The sequence below is a fragment of the Mus caroli genome, unplaced genomic scaffold, assembly GCF_978045245.1.
Source record: "Mus caroli unplaced genomic scaffold, Mus_caroli_1 scaffold_18, whole genome shotgun sequence".
Lineage (NCBI taxonomy): Eukaryota > Metazoa > Chordata > Mammalia > Rodentia > Muridae > Mus > Mus caroli.
In genome coordinates, this window is record NW_028227273.1 from 67,628,366 (window position 1) to 67,638,667 (window position 10,302).

Below are 10,302 nucleotides of genomic sequence, written 5' to 3' on the forward strand. Positions count from 1 at the left end.
TAACATACTTGACAGCAAAGAGTGAATTTCTTACACAAGGTGTCTGAGCCTTAAAAAAATACCTGTCATGTGGAAGAAACCAACACCAGAAAAAAGGTGTGTGAACAGTGCGTGGCTTCATCTACACATCTATACAGTGCATGGGCAAATCAATGGGGACAGCAAGCAGCCTCCTGGTTCACAGGTCCTTTGGGTAGGGCTTGGACAGTGTACTGGCTAGTTTTGTGTCAACTTGACACAGCTGAAGTTCTCACATAGAAAGGACCTTAAGTTCAGGAAATGCCTCATTGAGATCTAACTGTAAGGCATTTTCTGAGTTAGTGATCAAGGGGAAAGGTCCCTTGTGGGTGGGATCATCTCTGGGCTGGTAGTCTTGGGTTCTATAACAGAGCAGGCTGAGAAACCCGGTGAAGAACATGCCTCCATGGCCTCTGCATCAGCTCCTGCTCCCTGACCTGCTTGAGTTCTAGTTCTGACTTCTTCCAGTAATTAACAGCAATATGGAAATGTAAGCTAAATAAATTCATTCCTCCCCAACTTGCTTCTTGGTCATGATGTTTTGTCCAGGAATAGAAACCCTAAGATAAATTGGTACCAAGAGTGGGGTATTCCTGTGACAGACTGACCATGTTTTGAGGAGGACTGTGGAAGGACTTTGGAACTTTGTGCCAGAAGATCATTTGCTGTTAAGAACTCTGTGAGATGTTGTGTAGGAGCTTGGAAGACAATGTTGAGAACATTGCAGAAGATGGAGGTCTGGCTTGCGAAATTTCAGAGGGAAGATTACAGACTCTTTTCAGAGCCATTGCTAGTTTGATTGTGAAGGTTCTGTGGTTCTGGTTAGCTGGGGCTGAAGAATCAACTGTGATTAACAAGATACCAGAACCACTAGAGTGAAACCTTTGCATTACTGGGACTATTGATGCTGGTTAGCTGGAGCTAAGAAATTAGTGGTGATTAAGAAGAGACCAGCATCATTGAGTTGACATCTTCTGGGAAGTGTTTTTTTTTTTTTTGAGAGCACAGAGGCTGTGTTCCAGAGATAGCCAACTTTGTACCTTGTGCTGTGGCTGGACTTGGTAATGTGTAAGAGTCACCCAGGTGGTACTGGTTTTGAAGACATGAACGGGTCATGCAGAGCAGTTGAGGTTCAGCACTGGGAGAGGCCATGGAAGGCCGCAGTTGACAGCCCAGGACTGAAGGTGTCATGCAGTGTTTTGGAGATGCCACTACCATGAGATGACCACTAAGAGCAGCAGCAGTGGAGTATAGGCATCTGGAGCCTAGAGGACGACGCGTGTGCTACAAAGGGCATGGCTGGAGAAGTGACCCAAGCCCTTGCAGGGGCCCAGAAGATTGTGAGTTGGATGCCAGACATTGGATGGTTGGAGAACTGTGTCCTGATGTTTTTCCCTATTGAAGGAAGTTTTTTCTTTAGTGAAACCAACAGTTATGAGATTATTGATTGTAAAGACTTTGGATTTTAAGAGAGATTGAAATTTTAAGAATTTGTAAAGACTGTGGGACTTTTAAAGCTATTTAGATCTTGGGGATGAATAAGAAACTAAGGGTTGAGGCTTACCAATGTTGTGTTTGTGGGTCAAGTTGAAAAGGTGTCAATTGTACTGGCTAGTTTTGTGTCAACTTGACACAGCTGGAGTTATCACATAGAAAGGAGCTTCAGTTGAGGAAAGGCCTCCATGAGATCCAACTGTAAGGCATTTTCTCAGTTAGTGTTCAAGGGGGGAAAGGCCCCTTGTGGGTGGGACCATCTCTGGGCTGGTAGTCTTGGGTTCTATAAGAGAGCAGGCTGAGAAAGCCGGTGAAGAACATTCCTCCATGACCTCTGCATCAGCTCCTGCTCACTGTCCTGCTTGAGTTCCAGTCCTGACTTTTTCCAGTGATGAACAGCAATATGGAAATTTAAGCTGAATAAATCCTTTCCTCGCCAACTTGCTTCTTGGTCATGATGTTTTGTCCGGGGATAGAAACCCTGATTAAGACAGATGGTTATGACTAGTGGGCTAGAGGTTCTATTTCAGTGAGTAAACCTTTTGGAAATGGGTATTAGTGAAGACTGCACAAGGTAGTGGAAGAACGTGATGTCACTGAGTTGTACACATCAAAGACAGCTAAAATGCACAGGGCTTTGTGCCACGTACCTCGAGTTCCAGAACATAGGAGCTCTAGCATAGTCACACGTACACACACAAATAATTAAGAACAGAATCCTCAGTGTACTGATAATATACGCACTGAGATTTTATATTGCTGTCAGCATTGAAATATATAATAGGCACTCATAAGGTCATTGTCCCCTAAGGAATTTGCCCTATGATCCAGGCAGATATTTCTCATCCACTTAATTCTCAAAGCTCTGAGAAGAATGTATTTTTGAAGCAGAGTTAGAATTTATTCATTTTAAGAATTTTTTATATATTTTAAGTATGTAAGTACACTTAGCTGTCTTCAGACATACCAGAAGAGGGCATCAGGTACCAATAGAGATGGTTGTTAGCCACCATGTGATTCCTATCATTGAACAGAGGACTTCTGGAAGAGCAGTCAGTCTTCTTAACCACTGAGTCACCTCTCCAGCCCTCAGAGTTGGAATGTATTAAAGGGGATTTTTGTCTGAGGTGGTTTAGGCAGAGTCAGCCTGCTGGCCTGGAATTCGATATGTAGGCCTGGATGGTCCTGAACTCACAGACATCCTTTTGCAACTGCTTCCTCAGTGCTAGGATCACCCTGTACCTGTGCCACAAGACACAGATTAAAGGGGGCTTTGAATGTAGATTTTCATCTCTTTCATTTTACCTTACACTTGTGGGTGTTTGGCTGCATGGATATCTGTGACTCTCTGTGTTTATGACTTTGGAAGACAGAAGGAGGCATGGATCCAACTGACCTAAGTTACAGGAAACTGTGAGCATGCAAGTGGTTATGGGAAGTCTAAGCCAGTAAGTCCTTGTCGACGTCTTTCATTACAATTAATCTTCATTTGTTTTCAATTACAAGTTATCATGTTTCTACTAATACCTGGGGTTGTGTGTGTTTGTGTGTCTGTGTGTGTATGTGTGTGTTTACACAAAGTGCACAAGTGGGTGTCAAATCCCCGTGCTGGAGCTGCTGTTACAAGTAGTTCTGATCCATCTCACTTGAGTGCAGGGAACCAAGCTCAGGCCCTCGGGAAGGGCAGCAAGCATCCTTCAGTGCGGAGCCATCTCTGCAGCCAGATCCTTTTTCTTTCTGTGTAGGAAAACACTTCACACCCTTTTGTGTTATCAACGGGAAGAGTCTCTCTGTCATATCTCTCTACCCAGAAAAGGCAGAAGTAAACGTTGGGAATGAACCCAATGCCTTCACTAAGTGTAAACAAAGATGACTCTGAAGGGGAGGGTTGAAAGAAGGAAGGTGGAGAGAAAGGGAGGATGGAGGGTGGTGGACAGGAGAGGAGGAGAGTAAAGAGTGCAGGAGAAATAGGGAGAAGAAAGAAGAGTGAGGAGGGAAAGGAAGGGGTGAAAAGGAGAGGAATTTGGCTGCTCTATGACTCTAGATCCTTAAGACTAAGACTCCATGTAAGAATTTCGAAGAGGTGCCTGCCCGCTCCGCCGCCTGCTCGTCCGCGTGGCCCAGGTGGCGGCCCGCAAGCTCCAGGTGGCCGCGTCCGGGCGACGAGCAGTCCCCGCCCGGCAGGCAGCGGGAAGGAGCCAGGGGCTGGCCTCACGTGACAGCAGGAGGTCGAGGCGGGGACGGCCAGCCCGGTGGGCCAGGGCTGCACGGGGCGAGGCAAGGCGTCCGGCCGCACCCTCGCGGGCCAGGCGGGACCTCCCGGCGGCGGCGCCCGGGCTGTCGTTCCCCTTTCCGCGGCTCCTCCCGCGCGGAGGCGAAGCAGCTCCTGTCCTGGGCCGAGTCCGCCAGTCCGCCGGCGGGCATGGAGCGCTATCCCCGGAGCCCCCGCGCGGCCCGCGATCGTACGCCCTCCGATCCTCCCTAGCTCTTGGCATTGGGCCTTTTCACCGCCACCCAACCCGGTCTTCGGAGCCTGTGGCGTTGTGATTCGGACGAAATGGAAGAAAAGGAGCGATGTGACCCCTTCGGTTCTGCCCTCCTGCATTGAGGCCTAGTTGGCATCTGCAGAGAGGAAAACACGGCCAGGAACGCGTGGTGTTTCTTTTTTTCCAAAGGGGATGGGAGGGGAAGGCGGCAGCCAAAGGGAGGAATCCTACGTTTTATATGTTTTTTTTTCTTTGTTAATTCTGCACTTTGAAAGTGTTGGCTAAATAAACTAATCCAAAAGTTATTTTTTCCTATCGAGAAGACAGAAAAGGTAGATTTTTTTTTTGTCCCTTTTGATTCCAACCTTTCCTCCCAGTGACAAAGCATAAATCATGGACACCAGAGAATAAATAGGTGAATCTCAGGAATCTGAAGACAGAGAAACCTAGACTTTCCTCAGGAGGGAAGGAGCGGAGTGTTTAGCGGCTCTGCCTGGAACCTAAATCGAAAAACATGAGTTGCGTGCCATGAAAAGGAGACAAGGCCAAAGCTGAATCCTCGGACCTTCCCCAGGCAGCACCCCCACAAATCTACCATGAGAAGCAGCGCAGGGAGCTCTGTGCTCTTCATGCTCTCAACAAAGTCTTCCAGGACAGCAACGCCTTTACGCGGGGAAACGCTGCAGGAGATTTTCCAGAGGCTGTCTCTGAACACTATGGTGACGCCCCACAAGAAGAGCATGCTGGGAAATGGGAACTTTGATGTGAATGTCATCATGGCAGCACTTCAAACCAAAGGCTATGAAGCTGTTTGGTGGGACAAGCGAAGGGACGTGGGTGTCATTGCTCTTACTAATGTCATGGGCTTCATCATGAACCTGCCCTCCAGCCTCTGCTGGGGTCCACTCAAGTTGCCTCTCAAAAGGCAGCACTGGATCTGTGTTCGTGAGGTGGGAGGGGCCTACTACAACCTTGACTCCAAACTCAAGATGCCAGAGTGGATTGGAGGCGAGAGTGAGCTCAGGAAATTTCTAAAATACCATTTGCGAGGTAAAAACTGTGAACTCCTACTGGTTATACCGGAAGAAGTGGAAGCCCATCAGAGCTGGAGGGCCGACGTGTGACAGTTCTGTTTGACCCTCTTTGTCTCAACCCTCCAGACCTCTTTGATGTGCTGTGGCCTCTACAGTCCACTTCCCCAAACATCTCATTGGGTTTTCCCTTCAGATTTGCCAGTGCAATAGGACAGATGTGTGGACTGTCACAGAGCCACCCAGCAGTCTGTGCCTGGGGGAAGAAGGTAGGAGCTCTGAACACTTAGGGCAAGCCTTTGAACCCTTAGCTATTTCAGAGAGGGAGCCAAGGAGGGTGTCCTTTGAGGGCGCTGGGTTATTTCTCCCTTTCCATGAGGTCTTGATACAGGCTCTGCTGGTAGTGTCACTGATGCTTCAGGCTCACAGAAAGGCCGCCCCTTTTCTCTCCTGTGGCACCATGGGGTCCGAGGACACAGTACACACAGAGCCAGGAAACTGTCTCTCAGGAAACTGTCAAGACTCCAGCAGTCACACTGCATGTCACCTGCAGTCCATTATGCCTCCTCTTGGTCCCTTTAAACCCCAGCCAGCCTTGGGGTTTTATAATAAGAGGCTCTGCTATTCCAAAGTAGGTGAATTGCACATCATTCTAGCAAGACAATGGTGAAAGATATGCCTAATACCACGTGGGTAAAGCCACAGTAGGGTAGTCACTGGTGGCTCTTCACTCTAATCGTGTCCCTAACATTTCACTACATTGACTGGGGAGGCTCTGGGACAAAAGACAATGAACAGGGAGAGTACTCATAGTTGGCCCATTTTAGCAAAGTCAAACATCTACACTGACCTAAAATTCCACAGTTTGGGACAGAGTTGGGCGAGGAACTGCCAAGAAGGTAAGCTTCAGGGTTTGAGACTGGTAGGCACATCCTGAGCTCCAGAGCTGTGGCAGCAATCTCAGGTTGGCTGTATGCATCAAGCTAGAGCCTCTGGGTTTGGCGTCTGTGTAGTTTCTTTGACAAACAGGGTTGGCTCGCCCCACCTCAACTAGTTCTAGACCATTTTTTTCTCTTGTAATTTTGGAAAATGAGGGGAATAAGTACCATACCCCTATACCAATGTGTTTGTGGTGGCCTTCAAGGCAGGTGACCTGGCCAGCCCTTACCGATCCATGGTCTCTGCAGGTCTGAGAGCTGCCCCACTGGTCTGCTTCTTCTCCCTTGGCAGCAGAGCTACCTGGGGCTTGCATGTTAATCCTGAGCAAGCTTGTTGGGGTGAAGCGGGGGCTGTCTCCCCACTGTGACTGGAGTGCATGTTTACACCAGCACTTTTTCTGCACATGTATCTTCAATCCAACAAGGCTGTTTTTTATTCACATAGCAGAGGCCTCGGGTGGCTACTGCACTGCGCTCAGCCATGGTCATCTGCACCATTTTCTACACCAGATCTGCTTGGCACCATGGGGAACTCTGCCCCTGCACAATGACATTCCAATCACTACCAGCCAGAAGTTACAGCCGACCTTGCTGATTGTCACAAGCAGGACCTTGGGTCCATTGGCACTGTCGGTGATAGTAAGCCATTTCTGGGGAAGAGGAGACTCTCCCCTACAGATCTGCTTGGGCCTGTGCAAATGGCACTGAAAACAAGCCACACACATGTGGAATCCATGAGCTAGTGGGATGTACAAAGACGCTTAAGCATATCAGGGCTGGTTCTGTTCATATCCAATTCTGGTGCTTAGGAACAGGGACCCATGTTAATGCCCCAGGGTAAAGCCCCACTCCTGTGAAGGAAGGGGCAGCTTGACCCTGACTCCCAGCAAGGGGCAGCCCTAGGCTTTGTTTTTCTTGCTTTATTCCCTTTTCTGTTGGCCTTGTGCTGGGTTTGTTTACAAAGATGTATTTTGTTTAACCAAATATTAAAAACAAAAAGTTGAAAAAAAAAAGAATTTCGAAGAGGAGAGACTCAAAGAGTATACAGAGAGAGGAGAACCCCCCCCCCCGTGAAACTCCACCCCCAAGGAGCACCCACAAAGACAGGCCCAGCCAGGGCCAACCATTCCTCTACGTCCCCAGCATTATATCCTTCTTGACCTCAGAGCCAGGATGAAGCCTGCAGTTGGGGTTTGCACAGACCACAGGCAGAGAATAAGGTGTGAAGTGGAAGTTGTGCCAAACGATGACCCTCTGTACCCCCAGACAATGACACCACCTTTCTAACCAGACACCTGTCTCTCTCAGGGGAACAGGAGCAGAAAAGAGGATGAACCATCTGAAACTAAGGCTGGGGTCAATAAACAAGGTGATGTCAGCTCACCATGGTCACTACCCTGCAGTGTAAGCTGGAGGCAGCCAAGGCTGGTGGTCAAGCTGAGAGTTGATTCCCTCACACATGCCCACCCTACCTAGAGATAAATTGCCCAATCCCGTGTGTATCCAGCAATCCTGTTCTGAAACCCTCTCTAATAATGAGCCCACTAGGGCACTTACTAATGAAGGTAAGTCCTGATCAGGACAAACAGTACCTATGTTAGCACAGAAGCCCTGGAGAGGCAAGGGAACCTTTCTGCCCTGCCCAGGCTCCAGAGGGCAAAGCTGCCCTTCCCTCATCCAGACTCTGCCTCTGAACTTTATTCTTCCTGAAGACACTCCACAGTTTTGCCTCCTACAAGACCTACTTCCTTAACTAAGACATGAGTCCCTCTCTGCCCAGGTAGCAGCCCAAGGCAAGAGGTGCCATATACATTCAACAACTCGGCAGGCCACCTAGATAACATTTGCACTGGCATGTCAGCCCAGAGTTTCCTCATGTCAAGGCGCTGCATGAGGACACCATCAACCCTGAGGTGACTGCTGGCTGTGCAGGGGCGTGACCTGGGATCTGAGGTATTGTTGGTCCTTCACCTAATAAGAGAGAACCTCCTGTGGTGTGTACAGCCACTGACCTATGTTTCCTTTCCCCAAGTTCCTGAACCAAACATGCCAGTACCATGAACAAGTTACAACCGGATTTATCCACCCTGAGGTTCACACCTCCACAGAAAAGCTTTTTGCTGCTGTGAAGACAATGCTAACCTCCAGGTACCATAAACCTCAGACTTGTAACACAGCCCTCATTCTCTTGGCTCCTGGCCATGCCCTATGTCTGGTTGGGCACATGCACCTCTTAGTATGAGTAACACACTTGACAGCAAAGAGTGAATTTCTTACACAAGGTGTCTGAGCCTTAAAAAAATACCTGTCATGTGGAAGAAACCAACACCAGAAAAAAGGTGTGTGAACAGTGCGTGGCTTCATCTACACATCTATACAGTGCATGGGCAAATCAATGGGGACAGCAAGCAGCCTCCTGGTTCACAGGTCCTTTGGGTAGGGCTTGGACGGTGTACTGGCTAGTTTTGTGTCAAATTGACACAGCTGAAGTTCTCACATAGAAAGGACCTCAAGTTCAGGAAATGCCTCATTGAGATCTAAATGTAAGGCATTTTCTGAGTTAGTGATCAAGGGGAAAGGTCCCTTGTGGGTGGGATCATCTCTGGGCTGGTAGTCTTGGGTTCTATAACAGAGCAGGCAGAGAAACCCGGTGAAGAACATGCCTCCATGGCCTCTGCATCAGCTCCTGCTCCCTGACCTGCTTGAGTTCTAGTTCTGACTTCTTCCAGTAATGAACAGCAATATGGAAATGTAAGCTAATTAAATTCATTCCTCCCCAACTTGCTTCTTGGTCATGATGTTTTGTCCAGGAATAGAAACCCTAAGATAAATTGGTACCAAGAGTGGGGTATTCCTGTGACAGCCTGACCATGTTTTGAGGAGGACTGTGGAAGGACTTTGGAACTTTGTGCCAGAAGATCATTTGCTGTTAAGAACTCTGTGAGATGTTGTGTAGGAGCTTGGAAGACAATGTTGAGAACAGTGCAGAAGATGGAGGTCTGGCTTGTGAAATTTCAGAGGGAAGATTACAGACTCTTTTCAGAGCCATTGCTAGTTTGATTGTGAAGGTTCTGTGGTTCTGGTTAGCTGGGGCTGAAGAATCAACTGTGATTAACAAGATACCAGAACCACTAGAGTGAAACCTTTGCATTACTGGGACTATTGATGCTGGTTAGCTGGAGCTAAGAAATTAGTGGTGATTAAGAAGAGACCAGCATCATTGAGTTGACATCTTCTGGGAAGTGTTTTTTTGAGAGCACAGAGGCTGTGTTCAAGAGATAACAAACGTTGTACCTTGTGCTGTGGATGGACTTGGTAATGTGTAACAGTCACCCATGTGGTACTGGTTTTGAAGGCATGAAGGGATAATGCAGAACGGCTGAGGCTTGGCACTGGGAGAGGCCATGGAGGCCATGGTGAAGGAGCAGCCTCAGTTGCAGTTTGACAGCCCAGGACTGAAGGTGTCATGCAGTGACAGGACAGGAGATCCCAGTACCATGTGATGACCACCAAGAGCAGGAGCAGTGGAGTACAGGCATCTGGAGCCTAGAGTACGACCCGTGTACTACAAAGGACATGGCTGGAGAAGTGACCCAAGCCCTTGGAGGAGCCCAGAAGATCGTGAGTTCAATCCCAGACATTGGATGGTTGGAGAACTGTGTCCTGGTGTTTTTCCCTATTGAAGGAAGTTTTTTCTTTAGTGAAGCCAACAGTTAAGAGACTTTTAATTGTAAAGACTTTGGATTTTAAGAGAGATTGAAATTTTAAGAATTTGTAAAGACTGTGGGACTTTTAAAGTTATTTAGATCTTGGGGATGAATAAGAAACTAAGGGTTGAGGCTTACCAATGATGTGTTTGTGTGTCAAGTTGCCAAGGGGTCAATTGTACTGGCTAGTTTTGTGACAACTTGACACAGCTGGAGTTATCACATAGAAAGGAGCTTCAGTTGAGGAAATACCTCCATGAGATCCAACTGTAAGGCATTTTCTCAATTAGTGATCAAAGGGGAAAGGCCCCTTGTGGGTGGGATCATCTCTGGGCTGATAGTCGTGGGTTCTATAAGACAGCAGGCTGAGAAAGCCAGTGAAGAACATTTCTCCATGGCCTCTGCATCAGCTCCTGCTCCCTGATTTGCTTGAGTTCCAGTCCTGACGTCTTCCAGTGATGAACAGCAATATAGAAATGTAAGCTGAATAAATACTTTCCTCCCCAACTTGCTTCTTGGACATAACGTTTTTGCAGGAATTGAAACCCTGATTAAGACAGACGGTTATGACTAGTGGGCTAGAGGTTCTATTTCAGTGAGTAAACCTTCTGGAAATGGGTATTAGTGA

The 10,302-nt window shown here is 47.9% G+C and overlaps 1 pseudogene; it reads left to right on the forward strand.

Annotated features, from left to right (window-relative positions):
* Nucleotides 1–3,915: 3,915 nt before the first annotated feature.
* LOC147000465 (josephin-1 pseudogene) lies at nt 3,916–5,260 on the forward strand (annotated as a pseudogene).
* The last annotated feature ends 5,042 nt before the right edge of the window (nt 5,261–10,302 follow it).